The sequence below is a fragment of the Protopterus annectens genome, chromosome 4.part0 (genome assembly GCF_019279795.1).
Source record: "Protopterus annectens isolate FY-2018-M chromosome 4.part0, PAN1.0, whole genome shotgun sequence".
Lineage (NCBI taxonomy): Eukaryota > Metazoa > Chordata > Ceratodontiformes > Protopteridae > Protopterus > Protopterus annectens.
The window spans coordinates 953,741,774-953,766,020 of record NC_056733.1 but is presented as its reverse complement, the minus strand read 5'-3'; the positions used below and the strand labels follow the sequence as shown (position 1 = coordinate 953,766,020).

Here is a 24,247-nt window from a genome sequence, read left to right as displayed (position 1 = left end):
GGCAGATAGGTTCAGTGTTAACTTTACCCACCCCCCCCTCCCCAAAGGGCCCATATCTATACAGGAAGAATGCAGAGTCCCTGTAATCACAACTACGCAAGTAAAAGCTGCACACTCTAAAGCCAAAAACACAGCATCCATGGGGACCAGACGACATCCCAGGCTGCGTTTTACACAAACTTCAGAACGAACTGGCTCCCCACTTAAGCACCATGTTCAATAATAGCCTCACATCAGGCTTTGTGCCCTCTGAATGGCGCGCAACAACTGTTATCCCACTCCACAAAGGGGGAGCCACCACTGATCCTGGGAACTATTTACCTATTAGCCTGACGACCCTGGTCTGCAAGGCCATGGAACATATCGTGGAACTCCTTAAAGACATGGTAACTTCCAAGCTCTGGATCCCACCCAGTTCGTGTTTGTGGAAGGCAGATCATGCCTCCTGAACCTGATCGACTTTTGAGGCAGTCACCATAGCGGTGGTGCAGTGGTATTGTTGCCTCACAGCAAGAGGTTCTCCAGTTAGATTCTCCGCTGGAGTGCGGCGAGTGCCTTCTGTGTGGAGTCTGCATGTCTTCCTGCGGTTGGGTGGGTGTTCAAAAGACGTGTAAATGGGCATGCCTTCGTTTAAGGTTGGATGTCGAGCTGGCACCTCTGCGTTCGTGAAAATCTACTGCCGATCAGCGGACCGCAGTTCTGCTGTTGCGACCCCTAACCGGGAATAGCTGAAAGACAAACAACCAAAGCCGTAGATGAGGGTAAGGTGGTTCACACCGTCTATCTTGACCTCGCCAAGGCTTTAGACACCATCCCCCATTCTGGAATTTACAGCTAAACTCACCAAACTAGGTATAAATCCCTACGTCACAAGATGGGTTGCCAACTGGCTCACTGACAGAACCCACACTAAAAGTTGCAGACTCCAAATCTGACCTCAAAAGCAGTGACAAGTGGAGTACCACAGGGTCCTGTCCTGGGACCTATCCTGTTGGGCTCTACTTCAGAGAAAGTAGATACCAAACGCAGTAGGCCTCTGGCTAACAAAATTCCTAGATGACTGCAAGCTAGGAGCCATAGTATAGTAAAGTCCCCAAATGATGTGGTCATCCTACAGAAGGGACTCGCTGAGACAGATGCCTGGTGTCAGAGCCATGGCCTCAAGCTCAGTGCCAAAAAGTGCAGTGTCATCCCCTTTGGTAAAAACTCTGTATTCATGAACTACCACATAGGCAGCACTCTAACGCCAAATGCATAAGAGACCTTTGGACCCAGGTGGACAGTAGTCTTTCCTTTGATAGTCACATCGCCACAGTAGTCGGGAAGTCCTACGTGGCACACCTCATCATTAAAGGGTTCTCATCCAGAAAGAGGCCATTTTTCCCTCTACACTCATTTTAGACCCCTTATAGAGTACAACGCCCCTTTTGGAATGTAACTTGCAAGACATCTGCAGCAGCTGGAAAGGCCACAGAAGTACCGCTGAAGATTACTGGCCTGAAATGCCCTACACTGACCGCCTCAAACTCCAGCTTTACTCCGTAGCATATCGCCTACTCCGAGGTGATCTCTGCCCAACATATATAAAGCTATGCCAAACCCAGAGCTGTTGGGCATGCTACACCTAAAGAAATCCCAATCCCTCCCAGCTACATGCTCTAGGGACCTAAATCTGGTCACCACAATAAACAGGACACGCTGGAGGTTTATATTCCTGTCCCAGAGACTTCCCATACTCTGGAACAGGCTACCCATTTATGTAAAGCAAAGTTTTTCATTAACATTCTTCAAGAAAAATCTTGAGTGGATGGGAAATAGGAAATGCACCCCTGTGTCCACTTAACAGTGGCATAGGAAAATAACTTTCTTGGGTGGCGTAAGCCAGAGAACCTTGTTGGCTAGGCTTGTGTAGGCCCTTGGGCCGATAGCCTAGTACCTACCTATGAACAAGGGTCTTTTTAAGCCTAGCCGTGCATCCCAAATCTGACAAGTTTTTTGATGCCCTTGATAATTGTTTGCATGGTTTTGGGAGATGAACCATTTACAGGTTACCTGTGTCCATTTAGAGAGGAGTGCCAAAGAAGGGATGAATCTATGGTTTCCTGTCCAGTTGTCCAGGTTGCACTTTAATTGTGTTGTGAAGGAACTGTGCTTCACATGGATGGGGGGAGCCTGTTCCATAGACACGGAGGTCTCTGGGATGAAAATCTCTCCCCCCAGCCAGCCCTATTTATATCACTGGCAAGGTTTACGTCTTTACAACAGGGAATTCTGGCGCTGTTTTGTTTTGTAGCTATGCAGGAGGTCCATCAGAGTGGGGTCTCGAAACACCCTGTATGCCAGGCATGGATGTCTCCTCAAAAGCCTGTAGGAGACTGTACAGGGTTATGGCTTTGAGGCAGTCTGCATAGGACACTTCTTGCATCCTGTAGTCTCTTAGTGAGGTACATCTGTGGACATCTCAGTTGGATATGCCTGGTAGGTAATACCTAAGGGGGCATTGTACTCAATAGGTCTGGATGCCGAATACAGTGGCACAATGGCTTCCTTGAACTTGGATGCCATACCTTTTATAAGTTGCACAACATACAAGAATTTCCTCACCCCTGTAGACGCATTATGGTCCACTGTAAATTACTGTCAGTGTCCCTAGGTCCCAGACTACTGGGGTCAACTCTAAGCGGTGTGATAATTACTGGGGATAGAGTACTTCCCAAAGGATGTTATTATGCATTTCTTGGCATTTTTAGTTTGTCCGTGGCTCGGACACCAGTTGTCTGGGCTAGCCCCTCTTGGAGTACATCTTGTGTCTGCGTGTGATTCAATGACTGCTCCTAATTTGCAATCCTCTGTAAATTTAGTCAGCCAGAGACCACTGACATTGGCCTACTTCTGAGAGAAAAATGCCAAAAAGGAGCAGTCTAAGGACTGATCCTGGAGGGATTACTCTTGAGTGGCTTTTTTTTGTTGAGGTGGAATCCCCTATTCAACTTCCTGGGGCCGGTCTGATTTTGTGTAGGTATTTAACATTTGTTTATTGGGAAAGTCTGACTTTGAACAAAGCCAGTTTTCAGCAGAGGCCTGGGGAGAAAAGCTCCACATAAGAGTACATAGTATAACAGCAGAATTGTACAGTTCATAAGGAAAGCATATTATACAATGGAATTCTAATCTATGTTCAGCAACATACAGTTGTGGAACTTGTAAGACGGCAATGTCTAAAATTATACTTCAAAAAATTGGGGAAAGTTTGAGGGTGGATGGGGAAATGTAAAGTTCAGTTTGGAGAGGACCAAGAGCATAAGCCAGTTGCCATTTAGATGGACCTTTAGCTCTTTTTTAAAACTCTGCTGGATTGGTTGGATTTGATCCCATTCTATCACCCACATCCCCTGGAGTCTTTTAAAGTCCTTGTCTATTCCTTCTAGCATGTCGAGGGATCAGTTGCTAGTGTCCTCTCCTGCTCAGCTGGTGAATCTGGGAATATTGAGGCAATGTTACAATTGTCTCATGTACACGGACAACCCTCTCCTTCTCCCACAAAATACAAATACATGCGAGAGATGCAACTATATAGCTGAGCTCTCTCAACATAGGACTGGTAAGACCAGACAGGAGGAGAAGGTAACCACACACACACACCACAAACAAAGTCTCCCATAGTACTATCACAACTTCAAATCATACACATAAATACACAGACATATTCGGAGGTTCTGATCAAAAGTCTACCAAAACAGCAGAGGCCACCAAAGCAGACACCCAAACAACTGCCACCTCAGGACACAACACATGCAACACATAGACCACATAGTCAGTGTGCCAAACAGTCACAGCCCTTAAGGCCAAACACAATGCCAGACACACTCGTCATTGGTGACTCCATAGTCAGACACACTGACGTCCCGCTCACCAGATTGAACAAGGAAAAGGTCACAGTAAGCTGCCTGTCGGGCGCTAGAATCCGCCACATAACGCAAGCACTCTGGTCTCTCAACAGCAGGTACAAGTATGACTCTCATTGTCCACGCTGGTGTGAACGACCTGAGACGTACCTCCTTGGATTACATGGAGAGACAGAGGAGCTCTCTGATTATGTAGCCCAGGCAGGTATGACCCTGACCTTGAGCAGTATCCTACCTTCACCAAGAATGATGCCACAATACAGAGACAAGATGATCAGCTTTAATAATTGGCTTACCCTCTGGTGTCATTCAAAGGGGATCCAATGTCTGTCTGCCTGGGATGACATGCTGGACAAGCCATGCTGCTTCGCAAGGAACGGCTTGCACCTGTCACCCCTGGGCTTCCGGATATTGGCAAAGGCGCTTGGCACCCCCATAGTGACTTTTTTAGGAAGACTCAAATTCTAAACCTACCACCCTAGAATACAAAAAAGGGAAAAAACTAAGGGTAATGCTGCTCAGTGCCACCCTAGAATACAAAAAAGGGAAAAAACTAAGGGTAATGCTGCTCAGTGCCAGAAGTCTAAACCTCAAGATGCACGCACTCGAGGCCCTTCTCAGTATGGAGAACATCAATGTCTGTGCTGTGACTGAGACCTGGTTCAAGGCTCCCGAGAGCACCCCGGCACTGTCAGGCTTTACCTCATCATGCATTCCGGCCCCAAAATCCGGATAAAACTAAGAAAGGAGGGGGGTGTCTATATTCATCAAGAACACCCACACCTCAATGTTGGTGGCAACGCAGGATGCATCGGAGACCATCCAGGTGCAATTAACCATAGGCAAGACTGCTCTGCAATTTGTAGCATGTTACAGGCCACCCTTTATATCTCAGGAACCTCACATAGCTTTCCTGAAAACACTGGAGGGGATAAATGCATCTCCAAACACCATCATATTAGGTGATTTCAACTACCCGAATATAGACTGGGATCACTACTCAAGCCCCAACACTCTAGCCCAAAGGTTCCTAGAGTTCATAAACTCAAATGCCATGGAACAACTAGTCACCATCCCCACAAGAGGAGATAACATACTAGATCTCATCACGAACATGGGGTCACAATGTTCAACACCGGAAGTATACCCTTCACTGGTGAGATCAGACCATAAACTAATCTCACTGGAAGTCCACTTCCCGCCCCCACCTGAGATAAAAAAGACCACAGTGAAGAACTTCTTAAAAGCCGACGTCACACTTCTAAAGGGTAGTGTGGTCTCTTAAGGCCCCCGAGACTGCGGAAACCATTACTCAAGCTGCTGAATCACTTACAAATGCCTTCTACCAGCACCTACAGGACTGCATGGATCAGGCAATCACAAACAAAACAAAGACTCTTTATACCAAAGGCAAGCGTCCAGTTTGGTGGACCCCAGCCATAAACAAGCTCTACAACAAAAGGAGGACGCTACTACAAGATGGAGCAAAATCCTTAAAAGGGAAAACACCCTTTATCATTATAAGTAAAAAAAACTAAGATCTCTCATAAAATCATCCAAGGCAAATTTTGAGAGAAGTCGCTAAGGACTCAAAGGACAATCATAAGTCCTTCTTTAGCTATGTTAGAAACCTGGGAGGAAACTCGCAGATATGCTCAGAATTCGTTCAAAATGATGTAAAAATTACTGAACCTACAGACATTGCCAAAATACTGGCTGACAGGTTCAGTGCAAACTCCCCCCCCCCCCCCCCCCCCAAAAGGGGAGATATCTATACCAGAGAATTATAGCCCCCCAAACATCTCTAACGCTCAGGTGAGAACTGCTCTCTCAAAGGCAAAAAACGCAGCATCCATGGGACCAGATGGTGTCCCTGGATGTGTGCTCCACGAACTGAATGAGGAATTAAACCCGCAGTTAGGGCAGCTGTTTAATCTTAGCCTCACCTCAGGATACATGCCTAAGGAGTGGCGTACGGCAACTGTGGTCCCACTTCACAAAGGAGGTGCCTGCACCGGCCCGGGAAATTACCGTCCCATCAGCTTGACAAGCTTGAAATGCAAAGCTATGGAGAGTATCATAATGGAACTCATAAATAAAGTCATAGGAGACTTGCAGACTTGGATCCGACCCGGTTTGGCTTTGTCAAGGGCAGATCATGTCTTTAAACCTGGTTGACTTTTTTGAAACAGTCACCAAGGCCATTGATGAGGGAAAGGCAGTCCACACAGCCTAACTCGACCTGGCAAAGGCTTTTGACACAATACCCCACTCTGGTATCATTGAAAAACTCATCAGCTTAAATGTAAACCCATACGTCACAAGATGGGTTGCAAATTGGCTAAGTGACAGAACCCACAGGGTCAGAGTTGCTGGCGCCATGTCAGACTCAAAGCCTGTCACAAGTGGTGTCCCACAGGGCTCAGTCCTGGGCCCTCTCCTGTTCGGCATCTACTTTTCAGAAGTACAAGCAAACACAGGAGAATTATGGCCGACAAAATTTGCAGATGACTGCAAAACTGGGCGCCATAGTTGAGAACACATCTGACAGATATCCTTCAGAAGGGTCTTATAGAAACGGAAAACTGGTGCCAGAACCATGGCCTAAAGTTAAACGCCAAAAAATGCATAGTCATACCCTTCGGGAAAAACAATGTTACCCCCAGCTACCATATAGGTGGCAGCTCACTAAGCACAGAAGAGGTTATCAGGGATCTGGGTACCCAGGTTGACAGTAACCTTTCATTTGATACTCACGTTGCCAAAGTAGTTAGGAAGACCTTCTACATTGCCCACCTGATCATGAAGGGATTCACATCTAGATCAAGGGAAGTCATCGTCCCCCTGTACTCGTCGCTCATCAGGCCAATGATTGAGTACAATGCCCCATTCGGAATGTATCTGACACGACACCTGCAGCAACTGGAAAGGCCCCAAAAGTTCCTCACCAAAAGGATAAAGCGTCTCAAAAATATGTCCTATGCTGCCCGACTGAAGGAACTTCAGCTCTACTCAGTCGCTTACCGTCTGCTCAGAGGTGACCTGTGCCTGACATACATGGCCATGTCCAACCCAGAATTGATGAACATGCTTCACCTCAAAAAATCTAGATCCCTCAGAACTACAAGGGCGGGAGACTTAAACCTTGACACGGTTATTAATAGGACATGCTGGAGGGCCAGATTCATCACCCAGAGACTCCCTATGCTGGGGAACAAAATCCCAGTACATGTGAGGCAGAGCACCTCGCTGGCTTTGTTCAAGAGAAATCTTGACCAATGGATGGGAGATCGCAGATATACCCCAGGGATTACTTCGGTGTCACTGCTTGACAGAGGCACAGCAAAATAATGGGCATAGTATCCTCCAAACTAAAGGGGTGGCGAAAGCCACAAAACTCTGGCTAGGCTTATAAATGCCCTTGGGCAGATAGCCTAGTATGAACCTATGTATGTTAAACATAGACAGGAAGGATTTGTATTTTGCTGTTTTTTTGTGCGCGTGCACAGGACTTGCTTCACTTAACATGCACAGTATGAATAGGAAAGGGCACTTGGAGTTTATGCTTTTGAAGGATGGGTGACTTTCTCTTACTGTCTTTGTAGCCTGATAGTTTTTGTGCCATTTGTTACGTTCCTGAAGGTGTTCTTTGCTTTTTCTTTTCTCTTAGCCTGGTCGGTCTCTAAGAAGAATAATATTGGTTGGCTAGCAGAGGTTAACTCCCGCTCCTGCGTTCCAGTATCAGATTTCCTTATGTGCCTTGCTTCCGTATCTGGCTCGGCCACATGCAAATCTTTTGTAGTCCACACACATGTTGTTTTGAGGCGCTGACGTTATTTAACTCTTTCAGCTACTTTTCTTTAGGTGCTAATTCTTGTACTTTCTCTCCAGTGAACTTCCAGGTCTTCAACCTAGTCCTCTGACCTTGGCTTTCTCTGACCAAAGCTTCCAGCTGATTTTTGGCAACTGGCGGCATATGCTAGGGACCAGCTGTTTCACTGGGGATGACTTTACAATCCCTGTTTCTACTCCAGTGCCCTTTTCTTACTAGGAGAAAGTCTTCGCTTTATGTTGGCCACTCTTGGGATTCCCACCTGCTGAAGCATGTGTTGGCAACCATCAAACCTTTTGCCAGGCAGAAGTCTAGAATGGCTTCTTTTATTTCTCTCTTTCCCAGTATGTGCATTCAGGTCCTGCAGTAACATCAGTTCATGCTCTGCATTTACCAAGTAGGTCCTGCAGCTGCTGTCTGAATGCAGTCTCTTCCTCTGTCATAAGCCTGCTGTGGGGCATACCCTAAGATTATGAATAATGCTCTAACCTTACAGTAGGATTGGACTGCAATGAGTCTCGCCAATTCTGATGACATCTCACTTTGTTTTTCTGGAGCCTTTACTTCACCACAATTCAGAGACCATTTCTAGCCTGTCCTCTTTGTGATTTTTAATAGACTCTGGATCCCAACCCCAAAGTATTTGTTACACTGCCCTTTTATCGTGTCCGCTTAATACAGCGGATGTACTGCCTTCTGCTTGTGTCCTCCACATCCAAGCTGTATCTTGTCGGTGATTCTACATCGAGTGTAACGGTGTTTGGTTCATGTTTTGGCAGGTTGATTATGTCCAACTTTCAACAGAGCTATCCCAGATAACCCAAGCTGGGCATGTAGGCACCCGCTGGCCAATTGCTTATTGACACAAGGCTGGGGGCTTTGACAGGCACACACTGGTCAGTAGGCGTGCTCATGCACTCACCATTAGCATGGCTCCCTGGTGTAAGTTAGAGTAAGCTGTGTCTTCGACCAGCTTATCACTGTCAAATACCCATGCTTGTTTTTTGGTAACATTAAAGAACATGACAATCACCTAGAGCCAGTCAACTGGCAATTCTTGCACAGCATGGAGTATTTGATAAATGTTCTATCTACTGTATACTGATATTTGTATTTCGTGCCCAAGTGCTTGGCCTATACAACTCTTGGCCCAATAGGGCACTGTCCAGAGTCTCTCTGCTGCTGCCCACAACTCCATTCTTAGGTGAGTTTGAGGTGGAAACGCGTGTTTTTAGGAGGTTGGAGAAACACCACATAGAGAACATGCAAACACTATGTTTGGGCTTTGTGTAGAGGTCAGAAATTAACTTTGTGCCTTAAGTGTGGGAGGTAAAGGCATTGACCATTATCCCAACTATGGGTAAAAAACTTCCACATTTTATTTAAATTGCTAGGACTGTGTTTTTTTTCTTTTTTACTGTCATGCAACTTTAAATAGGAGTGGTTTGTTTCATAGTTAACAGTTCTGTTTTGTGAAACTATGGGTGGGAAAGCATATTTGGTACTTTTCCCAGAAACAGTTACTTATTTTTCTTTAATTTTATCTGCTTTTGCTGTTTGACCACAGAACCAACAACTGGTCCTATAGTTGGTCCTTCTTCCAATCACTAATAGTTACTAAACCTTTGCCACCACAGCAGGCTAGCAGTTTGCCTCCACCCCACCACAGATGGGTTACTCTGCTGTGGCCAAAGCTGGTTCTTCAGACAGTTACTTTTCCCAGGATCCTTCTGGTGGTCATACAACAACTATGGATCAGAGGTTAGTCATATCTTCTGCGGTTATTGGGATATCCTCCTCAGTAGGCAAGGGAGAGCCAGTCTTGTTTGTCCTCTGGGGAAAGGGACCAAGAAGGTGCCCCCTTCTTGGCCAGAATGTTGTGCCCATCTCTGGATAAATGTAGTTGCTGCTGTTTAATAATTGAGCCTATTTGCCCAACTTGCGTGTCAAAAAGAAGTCTAAAAGTAAACATTTGTCTCCTGTACCAGTTTCACTGGAGATGAGTTTTTATGAAGGCTGTTGACCCCTTCTTGGGGTGGGGGTTCTGGGGAAAAAGGGGGGTGATTCATCTTTTAAAGAGATTCCATTATTGCCTTACAGCAGAAGGTTTTCTGGTTTGATTTTTTTGGCTGGGGTCCTTCTGTGCAGAGTCTACATACCCTCTATTTACGTGGGTTTCCTTGGTTTTCATCCGTATTCCGGAGGCGTGCAGTAGGTGGATTGATAACGCCAAATTGTTTGTGTGTGGTGTGGAGGAACTACTCTGGCAGGGCGTTTAAACTTTGACTTTACACTGTCACTGTTGCAGTGACACCCTGATTTCTTGTGCAGAAATGGGGGTGTGGCTGTGGATGGATTCAAGAAATTGAATCTGGGGTGAATATGAGACAGCTGCAGGTTTCTAATTCTGACTCCAAGGAAGGTTATCTGAGTCCAGGTTTCTTTTTCTCTGACTGTTTCCAGAATATGTTGATGTTTTCAGTGGGGAACACTGAGGATTCTGTCTTTCAAAAGTGCCCTGAGGTGGTTTCCTAGTACCACCTCAAGTCAGTGGTGCAGTCAACATTGGAGGATGCGTTTGACATGGCCTGTGGATGTCCTTCAAGGATGCATCTGCAGTCATAACATATGGGTTGTCCTGCCTCAGGCAGCCCTTCGGTTGGCCGGATTCCTAAGTCTGGGTCTGGCCTCGGCTGATGTCGCACTTTCCCCGACGTCTGAGCGTCTGGGGTATAAAAGCATCAGCAGACGCCATTTTCCTCAGTCTTTCTTGCCGCGCGGTGCCCGAAGCAGAAGCTGTTCGCAAGTGCCGGTCGGTCAGATCCTGTGATTCGGCTACCAAAGACTTCGAAAAAGCTAAGTACCCCGTTGGGGACTCTTTCTTACCTCAGCTGATGTCAGATAAAGTAAATAATTGTTTAACTTGTGGGAAACAAATACCTCATGAGGATTTCCACTCCTACTGCCTTCCTTGCTTAGGCCCAGACAACGACGTATCGGCTTGTTCAGCCTGTGCTTCCTTCAACCGACTAACTCTTAGACGTCGGTCGGAGTTTGCAGAGGAATTTTTTGGGGCTAGTTTTGCATATAAAATGCCGTTGGAGACTCCGGCTTCGCATTTGGTGAAAAAACGGAAGGACAAGGACAGACACTCGTGGCCCACGGTTTCAGCTGAAACCACGGTAAGGCCTACAGCGAGCATCTGTTTCAGCCGAAACAGAGTCTTCGGAGATTCCTTTTTCCGAATCCACTCAACCGACCACCGCGGCCCGGGAGGCCCCGGCTGAGTCAGCTACCAAGCTACCTACCGAAACCAGTGTCCAGGAAATGTCAGACACCATACCTTTGGACAAATCTACTCCTGCACGTGGGGCAGCTAGGCCCCCTGCTTCCATGTCCATAAAGGCCTTTTCTAGGGCTAAAGCTGCTAAACTTTCTAAAGCTTTGCCTCCCAAGACTACCTCCCAGAGGCATTCTTCTAGTTCTCAGATCCTCAGCCTTGCAGAGGACCTTATTTCTTTAATTAGAGGTTCTCAACCTCACCCGGACAGGGCCTCTCACCCACCACCAGACAAAAAGGCCCAGGACTGAGCCCTCTGACCCACACTCTTCAGATGAGTCCACGGATGGATCTGAGCTGTCAGACCACCAGGAGGAGGCTTATTCGCCCTATGAGGATTCTGATGCTGAAGAATCTATCCCTTCGGCCTCCCCTCCTGAAGAGTTTACCTTTGGTGAGACTCTACACTCCATGAGAGAGCATTTTCAATGGCAAGGTCAGGAATTCTCTGATTCTAGAAAAAGATTAAGGACCTTTTTCCATTTGCCTCAACATAGGCCCTTAGCTATACCTCCTGTTTTGAATGTAATTGATTATGTGTACAATGATGTCAGTACAGCCCCTGATACTCTCCCTCTGGCCCCTGCCAAACCTGATAGATACAACAGGGTCCCGGATTCTCATTTTCATCTGTATAAAGCCCATTCTGCAGACCCAGAAACTATTTCTCAGGGCCCTAAAGGGGTTGCAGCTGCCACTGCCAAAAATCCTCTACCTTCTGAGAGTCTAGAGCTTTAGAGAGATGGGGAAAGAAGGTATATACTTCTGCAACTCTTTCCGTCAGGGCATTAAATTGTCAATTTCATATGATACAGTACCAAGAGTATTTGTTAGATTAACTGAATAAGGAGCTTTCTTCTCCTGAACCCCTTGACCGTAAATCCCTTCAGGATTTTGTACACAACTCACAGCAGGTTAGTAATCCATTTCTTAAAGTGTGGTTATGATGCACTGGAGGCTTCATGTAGGTCAGCTATGACTGGGGCAGTTATTCGTAGGCATGCCTGGCTGAAGGAACAATCTTTGCCAGACCATGTTAAAGCTAAACTCCTGGATGCTCCAATGGGGAAACAAAATTTGTGGCTCCTCTGCTCAGGAGGTCTTAAAGTTTGAAGAAAAGGCAAAATCTGTGCAAACAGTTAAGGATTTCCTGCAAGTACAACCACCGAGATTCAGCAGAAACTGGCCTACTAAGAATTGGTCCTTTCCAGACTCTGACATAGCCCAGAGAGGCAGGAGCAGGCGCCCCAGAGGCAGAGGGCAATCTAGGGGCTCCTACAGAGGCAGTCAGTGGCAGCCTGCCAACCAGAGAGGTAGTGCAACAACTACTACTACACCAGGACAGACTCCATGACTTTACTCTGATTCCGCCTACCAGGGCTCAACTGGAAGCACCCTTGGGCGGAAAGCTTGCTTTATTCTCAAAATACTGGCATTATATTACAAGGGACACATGGACACTGCAAATAATAGACAAAGGATACAGGTTCCACTTCCACACTTTGCCAAAAAGAAACGGAATGCCAAACCTACCACCAAATCAGAGGGCAGAGGCTTTACAGCAGATCAACAACTTGCTTCTAATGAAAGCTATAGAAAAGGTACCACTTTCAGAACAAGGCCAAGGATTTTACTCCAGACTATTCCTTGTACCAAGAAAAGAAAATCAATGGAGGCCTATTCTCGACCTGTCCGCACTGAATACTTACCTCATTGTGTCAAAATTCAAGACGCTGACCCTACAACAACTTCTTCCCATGTTGGGCAAGGAGTCTTGGCTGGTGACTCTAGATCTCAAGGAGGCATACCTGCATGTCCCTATTCGACCAAGTTGCAGAAGATGCCTCAGATTTCTTGCAGGATCAGAGCATTATCAATTCTCAGCATTGCCCTTTGGCTTATCTACTGCGCCCAGAGTATTCACGAAATGCCTGGCATCAGTAATTGCACACTGCAGACTTCAGGGGATTCAAATCTACCCATATCTGGACGACTGCCTTATACAAGCGGACAACAAGGGAAATTTGATAAAGGACTTGGCCTATGCCATCCACCTGTTACAGGCCTTGGGATACACAGTCAACATCCAAAAATCAAGACTTGTTCCATCCCAAAGGATAACCTTTTTGGGTACAGATCTAGACACAACCACCCAAATGGCCTTTCTCGCAGAAGAAAAAACAACAACTTCCGGATTACTTCATGAATCTGACTAGACAAACTCAGCTTACTGCAAGGAAAATCCTGCAGGCCCTGGGTTACATGGCATCCTGCATAATTCTGATACCACAGGCCAGGCTGCATATGAGAAAATTACAATGGTATCTAAGGAGTGTATGGTCTCAACACAGTCACAGTTTGGAAACTTTGATACCAATCATTCCTTGCCTTCAAAAGGAATTCCTGTGGTGGGCTCAGGCCTGCCAGTCCAACACAGGGTTGCCTTTCAACAAACCAAAAACAAAACAAACCATCACCACGGATGCTTCAGACCAAGGCTGGGGAGCACACATGGAGGGCAAATGTATCCAAAGCCTATGGTCTCAAGGGCAGCTGCGCATGCACATAAACCGAAAGGAAATGCTGGCAGTGCTACACGCAGTCGAGGCTTTCAAACCTTTCCTCCATCAAGGCCACCTGTTAAGGACAGACAACACCACGGTCATGTGGTACATAAACAAGCAGGGAGGCACATACTCCTACCCTCTATGCCGGCTGACTATGAATCTATGGGAACTATGCCTGAAACTCAATATCCAACTACAGTCCCAGTTCGTGCCAGGAAAGGAAAATACACTGGCAGACAGCTTAAGCAGAACTACCATGGATGCACACGAATGGATGCTGCACCCAGACCTCTTCCAACTCATAACAAAGGCATGGGGAAAGCCAGAGATCTGTTCGCCTCCCCCCTCAACCATCAACTGAAGACATTCTGCTCAAGGACATACCACCCACAAGCTTGGAGGGTGGACTCCGTCTTTCAGCTGGAAAGCTCTAAAAGTATATGCCTTCCCACCTCTCCCATTAATGTACAAGGTTCTACTGAAGATCAGAGAGGAACAGCCAAGAGTGATTGTGATAGCTCCAGACTGGCCAAGGCAACACTGGTATCCACTATTGAGGAGCATGTCACAGGTGAAACCATGGCCTCTCCCCCTATGGCCTCTTCTTCTGACGCAGAACCATTTCAAGATCATGCATCCCAACTTGAAAACATTGCAGCTAACTGCCTGGAAAATTCCTTAAATCCCAATCAAAATTATCACAGAGAGTGAAGGACATTATGGAAGCTCGCCGGCCTTCCACAAGGAAGACGTACTCAGCTAAATGGAAAAGATTTCTCATTTGGAGCACAACAAAAGGCTTAGATGTGACAGTGGCAAGCATGACACATATTCTGGAATACTTAGCAGAATTGTTCCACAATGGCCTGTCCTATTCTTCCATTAAGATTTATGCCTCAGCAATTTCAGCAGAATACAATGTGGATCCACCTATCTTCTCGCACCCTCTCCTCAGGCAATTTCTGAGAGGGATCAAAAATATCAATCCTCAAAGAAAACCCCCTTTACCTGCTTGGGATCTCAACTTTGTGCTGGAGAAACTAACACTTCCTCCCTTTGAACCAGCAGCATCGGCGGATCTACAGTTTCTGTCTTGGAAAACTGCATTCCTTCTGGCAATCACTTCAGCAAGAAGAGTATCTGAGTTACAAGCATTAATGGCAGTACAGCCATTTCTCATCTTCCATCAGGACAGAGTTTCACTAAGAACCAATCCTACTTTTATGCCAAAGGTGGTATCTAGGGTATCCCTGAACCAAGCTATTCACTTGCCTACGTTCTTCCCAAATCCACAGAATAGAGGGGAAAAACTTCTGCACACCCTGGATATACACAGACAACTACGCTACTACTTGGACAGAACTAAAAGTAGCAGAAAAACTGACCAACTATTTGTAGCATATGCTGCTGGGGTACAAGGAAAAGCAATTTCCAAACAGACAATTTCAAAATGGATAGGAAATTGCATTCGATTTTGTTACTCCTTTCATGGTAAGACAGTTCCTGCAAACATCAGGCCTCATTCCACAAGGGCCACGGCCACCACTACAGCTTTCCTACGAGGGGTGGCTACCAAGGACATTTTAGAAGCTGCTACATGGAGCTCCATGCATACATTTACCAAACATTACAATCTACCTTTATACTCCAGATCCAGAGCAGGCTTTGCTACTGCAGTCCTGCAGGGGATCTTAACTACACCATCTTTTTCTTAGTACCTCCTCCCCCAGATTGGCTATGGTATTCTACCCATATGTTATGACTGCAGATGCATCCTTGAAGGACATAGTACAGTTTTGTACCTGCCATAAATGTAGATGTCCGATAGGTATGCATCTGCAGTCAGGGTAACCCTCCCTCCTTCCCCTCTGTGGTATTCTTAGGGTACTTACCCCTCCATTAGCTAGCTGGGGGATCTATTATGGTGTATTTGTTTGTATACATATGTATATATTTATTGGAAAATGTTTGGAATTTTACTGCATTCCTCTAAATTTTGGCCTTCCTAGAGGGCACTTGGCATCTGGGGCAAGAAACACTGAGGAAAATGGCGTCGGCTGATGCTTTTATACCCCAGACGCTCTGACGTCAGGGAAAGTGCGACATCAGCCGAGGCCAGACCCAGACTTTGGAATCCGGCCGACCGAAGGGCTGCCTGAGGCAGGACAACCCATATGTTATGACTGCAGATGCATACCTATCGGACATCTACATTTATGGTAGGTACAAAACTGTACTTTTCCCTGACAGCAGATAAAATGTACAAAGGTCTCTATTTCAAGTTTTTTGTATACTCCATCCCCAGACCTGACCCAGCAGCTGTAACTTTTTAATCATTCCCCTTTGGTCAAGGATGGTGAAACCAGAAGTTTTGGCTTTAACTCAGTTTAGAATTTTGAAATGCAAGCCTCCATATGTTCTGATTTTTATTTGCATTTCCTTCATGTGAGGAAAAATCTGTTGTACATGGTTTAATTTCCTCAGGATCAATGGTTACTACTCTTTTGTGTTTGGATTCTGTAGATACTGCTTCCAGGAAGATGTACAAAAGTTAAAAAAAAAAAAAAAAAAAAAAAATTTGTCCTTTGGATAGAGAGTTTGGATGTTATGTTGTCCTGTCTCGCCTTCATTCTTAAAATGATGGGTTCAGAAACCATCTCTGCTCAGACTCTGCTGAAATACACAGCTGAAAGACTCTAACTTGGCTTGTGGCAAGTAGGTATCCCATAATGCAATGGTGCAACTCCCCAGATCTCGTCTGCACCTTTTACAAGATTGGATGCGTTCTTCTTGGCCATGGCTAAGTTGAGAATATTTTCCACTTGTTACTTAACCTTTAATCTCTTTCTATATTATAGCTGATGTTTTTCTTGCATTGTAGTTTGGACATGGCTAGTATATCCAGATTGTTTTAGTTATCCTTTGGTGCTGCCTTTGGCTGTTCATAGGTTCATACTAGGCTATCTGCCCAAGGGCATTTATAAGCCTAGCCCATAGTTATTTGGCTTTCGCCACCCCTTTAGTTTGAATAAAACTATGCCTATTATTTTGCTGTGCCTCTGTCGAGCAGCGACACTGAAGTAATCCCTGGGGTATATCTGCGATCCCCCATCCATTGGTCAAGATTCCTCTTGAACAAGGCCAGCGAGGTGCTCTGCCTCACATGTACCGGGATTTTGTCCCACAGCATAGGGAGTCTCTGGGTGATGAATCTGTCCCTCCAGCATGTTCTATTAATAACCGTGTCAAGGTTTGTCTCCCGCCCTTGTGGTTCTGAGGGATCTAGATTTTTTGAGGTGAAGCATATTCATCAAATCAGGGTTTGACATGGCCTTGTATGTCAGGCACAGGTCACCTCTGAGCAAGCGGTATGAGACTGAATAGAGCTGGAGTTCTTTCAGTCGGGCAGCATAAGACATATTTTTGAGACCCTTTATCCTTTTGGTGAGGAACTTTTGGGGCCTTTCCAGCTGCTGCAGGTGTCTGGTCAGATACATTCCGAATGGGGCATTGTACTCAATCATAGGTCTGATGAGTACAGGGGGGCGATGACCTCCCTTGATCTAGATGTGAATCCCTTCATGATCAGGTGGGCAATGTAGAAGGTTTTCCTAACTACTTTAGCAACATGAGTGTCAAACGAAAGGCTACTGTCAACCTGGGTCCCCAGATCCCTGATGACTTCTTCTGTGCTCAGTGGATTGCCACCTATATGGTAGCTAGGGGTAACCTTGTTTTTCCCGAAGGGTATGACTATGCATTTCTTGGCATTTAACTTTAGGCCATGGCTCTGGCACCAGTTATCCGTTTCTGTGAGGCCCTTCTGAAGGATATCTGTGTCAGATGTGTTTTCGACTATGGCCAGTTTGCAGTCATCTGCAAACTTTGTCAGCCATAACCCTCCTGTGTTTGCTTGTACTTCAGAAAAGTAGATGCCGAACAAGAGTGGACCCAGGACTGAGCCCCTGTGGGACACCACTTGTGACGGCTTTGAGTCTGACATGGCTCCAGCAACTCTGACCCTGTGGGTTCTGTCACTTAGCCAGTTTGCAACCCATCTTGTGATGTATGGGTTTACATTCAAGCTGATGAGTTTTTTGATGATACCCGAGTGGGGTATTGTGTCGAAGGCCTTTGCCAGGTCGAGGTAGGCTGTATGGACTGCCTTTCCCTCATCAATGGCCTTGGTGACTGTCTCGAAAAAGTCAACCAAGTTTAAAAGGCATGATCTGCCTTTGACAAAGCCAAACTGGGTTGGATCCAAAGTCTGCAAGTTCCTATGTCTTTATGAGTTCCATTATGATCCTCTCCATGGCTTTGCAGATAAGGCTTGTCAAGCTAATGGGACGGTAATTTCCAGGGTCGGTAGAGGCACCGCCCTTGTGAAGTGGGACCACAGTCGCCATGCGCCACTCCTTGGGTACGTATCCTGAGGTGAGGCTAAGATTAAACAGCTGTCCTAACTGCGGGTTTAATTCCTCATTGAGTTCATGGAGCACACAGCCGGGGACACCATGCCCTCCCATGGATGCTGTGTTTTTTGCTTTGGAGGGAGCAGTTCTCACCTGGGCGTTGGAGATGTTTGCGGGGCTACAATCCTCTGGTATAGATATCTCTCCTTTTGGGAGGGGGAGAAGTTTGCACTGAACCTGTCAGCCAGTATGTTGGCAATGTGTGTAGGTTCAGTCATCTTCACATCATTTTGAACTAATTCTGAGCATATCTGGGAGTTTCCTCCTAGGTTTCTAACATAGCTAAAGAAGGCCTTATGATTGTCTTTTGAATCCTTGGCGATTTTTCTCTCAAAATTTGCCTTGGATGATTTTATGAGAGCTCTTAGTTTTTTACGTATAATGATCAAAGGTGTCTTACCTTTCAAGGATTTTGCTCTATCTTGTAGTAGCTTCCTCCTTTTGTTGTAGAGCTTGTTTATGGCTGGGGTCCACCAGACTGGACGCTTGCCTTTGGTACAAAGAGTCTTAGTTTTGTTTGGGATTGCCTGATCCATGCAGTCCTGTAGGTGCTGGTAGAAGGCATTTGTAAGTGATTCAGCGGTTTGAGTAATGTTTACCACTGGCTTGGGGGCCTTAAAGGAGACCACACTAGTTTTTAGAAGTGTGAAGTCTGCTTTTGAGAAGTTTTTCACTGTGGTCTTTTTTATTTCAGGTGGGGGTGGGATGAGGACCTCCAGCGAGATTAGTTTATGATCTGATCTCACCAGTGAGGGGTATACTTCCGGTGTTGAACATTGTGATCCCATGTTCGTGATGATGAGATCAAGTATGTTTTCTCCTCTTGTGGGGATGGTGACTAGTTCCATGGCATTTGAGTTGTTTTCGTAGGCCTTACTGTATACCTTGTAGTGGTTGTTGTGTCTTTTCATATAGTTTAATAGCAACTAGCTTAAGGTAGAGAGCTCTTAGCCCGTTTTAGAGGGCTTGTAGTTGGTGTGTTTCCTGGGATTTAGGGCCATTGGTGTGTTTCCTGAGATTTAGGGCAGTTGTAGTTAGAGGTTCTATTTTCTTCCCCTGTTTGTCTCCATGTTTTCCTGTAGTTAACTTTTTATATAGTAATTTAGTAATTTCTTGTGGTTACATTGTGGTCTTTGTCATTATCATGCCTTAGGGATCCAAAGGACAGGTAACATAAGCCTTCAGGTTTCAAAATATGTCTCTCACTGACGTTTGTCATGTGTGTATTGCCTTGGAGCTATTCATTTACAAGAGGATTGTACATTCTGTCATTCTTTCAGTTGCAGGGTTTTACGTGAAAGGAGAAACAAATTGATCCTTAAGGGGCTTTTAAAGGCAATTTTTGAGGAAGCTATCCACAGTTCTTCCTCTTCCCCTTCAAAAAGGGACAAATCTCAAGAGAAAATCACCTGCTGCACTGGCGCATATAGAGCCTCCAGTCAAGTTACCAAAAACTTCTAAGGGTACTACCTCCTCTGTTCCACAGTCCTTGGAGCCGCAAGATGCCTCTTCTCAGAGCCGGTCCATGGATATTTCACCAGTTTTCCCTACACTGATAGCTCCCATTTTGCACAGGTGTCGTTCCCTGTCCTCCAGGTCCACCAGGAGCTTATCTGATTACGTGGGACGGCTGATGTGCAGACTTTTTTTTTTTTTTTTTTTTTTTTTTTTTTTTTTTTGTCGCCTGTGCTAACCGAATTATTTTCGGCTCTGATCCATTTGGTCCTGGAGCCTACTATACTGTTTGTACCCACTGTTTCTCCTCCAAGCCAAGCTGGACCTTCGGAGCCGGAGTGCTTGGTGCCACTTACTGTGGATCCATTTTTTTTTTTTTTTTTTTTTTTTTTGAGACCCCCTCTGGTGCTCACAGATCAGACTTCTGCTCTGACACTTTCTGCGCCGTCTGGGAGGGCTGAGGTTTTCCTGTCGGCCCTGAGGGGGGATTCGCTGCCCTATTGTCTTCGGTGCTGAGCCGGCCCCTTGGAGTGTTGGCCTGGGTTAGCTAGGCTCCTACATCGGCCTCTGGGTCCAATTTCACTGGGACTGTTGGCTTCCTCTCTCCTTGGAGCAGAGGGAGACTTCGGAGCGGGTGGGATATGCCTTTGAACTGATGTGTGCTGTGTGCCCCTACAGCTCCACATAAGGATACCAGCACTCTTCCCCTAAGGCACCAGCTACTGTCTCGGCACCACCCATTCCACAGGACAGCAGAGGTACAGAGTCTCAGGATCCCCTGCTGGGCGAACCAGTCTCTCTTCCAAACCTCCCCAGAATACCCTTCTGAAGAGCCCCCTTGGAAGAGAACTTGCAAGAGGAAGCACTTAGACTCTCCAGATGAATCTGTCACTTAAGACACTGACCTCATGGAGTCGGAAGGGTCCCCACAGTAGTCCTCTGATCTCATTCGCAGATATTCTAGAGATCCTGAATCAGAGCGGTGGCTGGCAGGCCACCCCTCCTTCTGATGAGTGTGCACCTGAAGGCTTTTGTATCTCAACCTTCAGCCTCCTAGGTGTCTCCGCCTTTCGATGAACTAATGGACTTGGTCAGTTGAAAGACGTGGGAGTCACCTGACACGATGGAACCAGTTCCTTGGAGGCCAAACAAATTCTTATCCGCTGTTCCTAGAAAGGATTTCATCACTAGTAAGTCTACTTTTACTAATGCCCCTTTTGACGGTTCATCATTCTTTGGACCCAAAGTAAGGCACACTCACCCGATGCGAGCAGGAAGGGAAAAACTCTCTGCCGTTTTTGAGTTTTTTTTTTTTCCCCTCTACTTTCAAGACCTTATCCTAAAGATCAGAAGAGTGGGAAATGTGGTTCAAAAGGTCCCAGAGAGTTTTCCAGGACGCACTGGGCGATTCCTTCCCCAGTGGGGGAGGTGACCATGGTTGACGCTACCCTAGAGGCAGAGGGGGCCCGTAGAGCCGGGGTGACCGTGATTCCTTTCACGGACATTCTCATCAGGGCTCCTAAAAGGAGGCTTGACTACTCTGCTTTGGAAGCAGTCGGGGGATGTTTATCTATGTACCCAGAAACCTGGCAAACTATCACGAGACAGGTGGGTACTAAGAATAATATCCAGAGGATATTCCATTTCCTGTTCCACAGACCAGAACAATCCTAGATGTTCCACCCAATCTAAGGGAGCAAGCAACTATAGAGATTAAAAAGTTTCTGCACAAGAGTCATTCAAGAAGTCCCTGCAGACAGAGTATGATTAGGAACTTAAGATTATTTTTGGTGCCAAAAAGAATGGGGGACTAGAGACCCATATTAGACTCTAGCAAATTAAAAGAATCTGTCAAGTCTAAAGTTCCAATTGGTGACACTGCAGGCTATACTTCCCTTTTTAGGGAAAGACTATTGGATGTGCTCAGTAGACCTTCAAGATGCTTACTACCACATAAAAATGGACAGGGTATGGAGAAGGTAATTGCGCTTCCGGATGGGAGCCATTCATTATCAGTTCTGAGCTCTGCCCTTTGATCTCACTACAGCCCCCAGAGTGTTCACCAAATGCATTGCAGTAGTCACGGCTCACCTGAGGCATCTAGGATTCAAAGGGTTTCCCTATCTGCCACCACCACCAAGAATCTACAACAAGCCATGGATCTGACTTTGGAAATTTGTGCTCAGTTTGGTATTAGCTTTCAAAAATCTGCCTTGTTGCCCTGTCAACATATTACATTTTATAGGCGCAGATGTCGACACCGCTTCTATGGTAGCACATCTTCCGACAGACATTCAGCACTCGGACAACAGATAACTTCATCTTCTTCCCAAGTCCAGTGTGAAAGTAAAGTTAGTTCTAAGATTATTAGGGACAGTGGCTTCCATAATAACACTGGTTCCCCTTGCCAGAATGCACCCGATCCTTCAATGGCTGTTCTCCCAATGGTCACTTCAAGAGCTTCCTATGTCTCACCCTATCGGGTAACAGAATCCTGCAAAAACGACTTAAGATGGTGGATACACTCCAGCCTTGTGACCATAAGGAGACCCTTTGTTCCACAACAACCCTTGGCTATGGTGACCACGGATACTTTCCAGGTAAGGTGGGCATTATCTGGGGGAGTACCAGTCCAAGGTATGTGTCAAGAACACGCGGCTCACTTGCGTATAAATGTCCTAGAGGTGAGAGCAGTGCTTCTTGTGTTGCAAGCACTTCATGACTCTCTCCCTTGGCTTGGTACATAAACAAGCATAGAGGAACCAGATCTTGCCCTCTTTGTCGTGAGGCCCTAAGAGTTTGGCAGTAGGCAGATGTTCATCTCACATTGCTGCAGTCCTAACACTTGGGGGTAGTCCGCTGTCCCAGTCGGCCCGAATACCAAAGTATAAGGCTGACGTCAGTCAAGGCGCATTAGTCTGACGTCAGGACGTCAGGGTACAAATGCGCATGACCGACGTCATATCCTCAGTCTTTTTTGCCGCATGGTCCGATGCAGAAGCAGTATTGCGAGTGCAGGTTGGCGTTCTGAAATTTTCTGAAGTCGGAGTTTCAGACCGAATCAAAGTTGGCTAAGTACCCCGTTGGGGAATATTTTGTTTTTTTCTTGCCTCAGTATTTAACCGGATGTCAGAAAAAGTGAATAACTGTATTTCTTGTGGGAAACAGATACCTCATAGGGATTAACATACCTTGTGTATACCTTGCTTAGGGCCTGAGCACGACGTTGTTGGATGTCGCTCTTGTGCTAGATTTAACAAACGCACTATAAAGAGAAGATTAGACTGTGCCAGGTTAGATGTTCTTCGTTCCACATTGCTGCAGTCCTTACTATTGGGTAGTCCGCTGTCCAGTCGGCCCGAATACCAGAGTATATGGCTGACGTCGGTCAGGGCGCATTAGACTGAAGTCAGTACGTCAGGGTACTAATGCGCATGACCGACGTCATATCCTCAGTCTTTTTTGCCGCATGGTCCGATGCAGAAGCAGTTTTGCGAGTGCAGGTTGGCGTTCTGAAATATTTCCGAAGCCGGAGTTTCAGACCGAATCAGAGTTGGCTAAGTACCCCGTTGGGGAACATTTTTGGTTTTTCTTGCCTCAGTATTTAACCGGATGTCAGAAAAAGTGAATAACTGTATTTCTTGTGGGAAACAGATACCTCATAGGGATTACCATACCTTGTGTATACCTTGTTTAGGGCCTGAGCACGACGTTGTTGGATGCCGCTCTTGTGCTAGGTTTAACAAACGCACTATTAAGAGACGGTTAGACTGTGCCAGGTTAGTGTTTGGGAAGCGTTGCAATTATAAAATGCCGTCGGATGCTCCGACGCCTGCTTCGTCCAAGAAGCGCAAGGACAAAACAGCGAAGCCTAGGGTTGATGAACCGGCAGTCCCGGACGTCTGTTCTTTAGAAGGCTCAGTGGAGCCAGAGGTTTTGCCAGGAGTTTCTTTGGAGTCTCAGGCAGAGACTTTACTGTTACAGGATGTGCCTTCTCAGGAGGTAGGCCAGGCTGAGGGGGCTTCTCAGGTTACTGTTCTTCCCTCTCTTCCCAAGGTAGTTAGAGCCTCTCCTTCTGTTGCTAAAACTTCTTTGAGAGGTAGGCCAAGTTCAGCTTCAGTGGGGGTTTCTCCTAGCATTTCAGGTTCGGTGCCTAAGAAACATATGCTTAAAATGGCAGAAGATTTGATTACTATGATTAGAGGTTCTATGCCCCCTCCTGATAAGAGGCCTAGGGTGGAACCGGAGTTTGATAGTTTTGAACAATGTTCAGAGGCTTCTGAGTCTTCTGCGGAAGATTTGCAGGAGTATCCTCCTTATTCTGATTCTGATGTGGATGATTCCACTCCTACAGCTTCTCCTCCTGAGGATTTCTCATTTTCGGAGACTCTGCATTCCATGAGGGAACACTTTAAATGGGAAGGCCAGGATTACTCTGATTCCAGGAAAAGGCTTAGGGAATTCTTGTTTTTGCCCCAGCATAGGCCCTTAGCTATACCTCCTGTGTTGAATGTGGTGGAAGATGTTTTGCAGAGGCTTCCTGAACCCTGATTCTTTGCCCCTGCTCCTGTTAAACCTGATAGGTACTATAGGGTGCCTGAAGCTCATAAGTATATTTTAAGAGTCCTAGGGCAGACCCGAAACTGTTTCTCAGGGACCTAAAGGTGTTAAGGCCT

General features: G+C 46.2%; 1 protein-coding gene across 1 annotated transcript in view; it reads left to right on the top strand.

Moving 5' to 3' along the window:
• Positions 1 to 24,247, top strand: part of LOC122799695 (ankyrin repeat and KH domain-containing protein 1-like) — a gene marked incomplete in the record, with an annotated part of 3,928,199 nt that overhangs the window by 70,339 nt on the left and 3,833,613 nt on the right.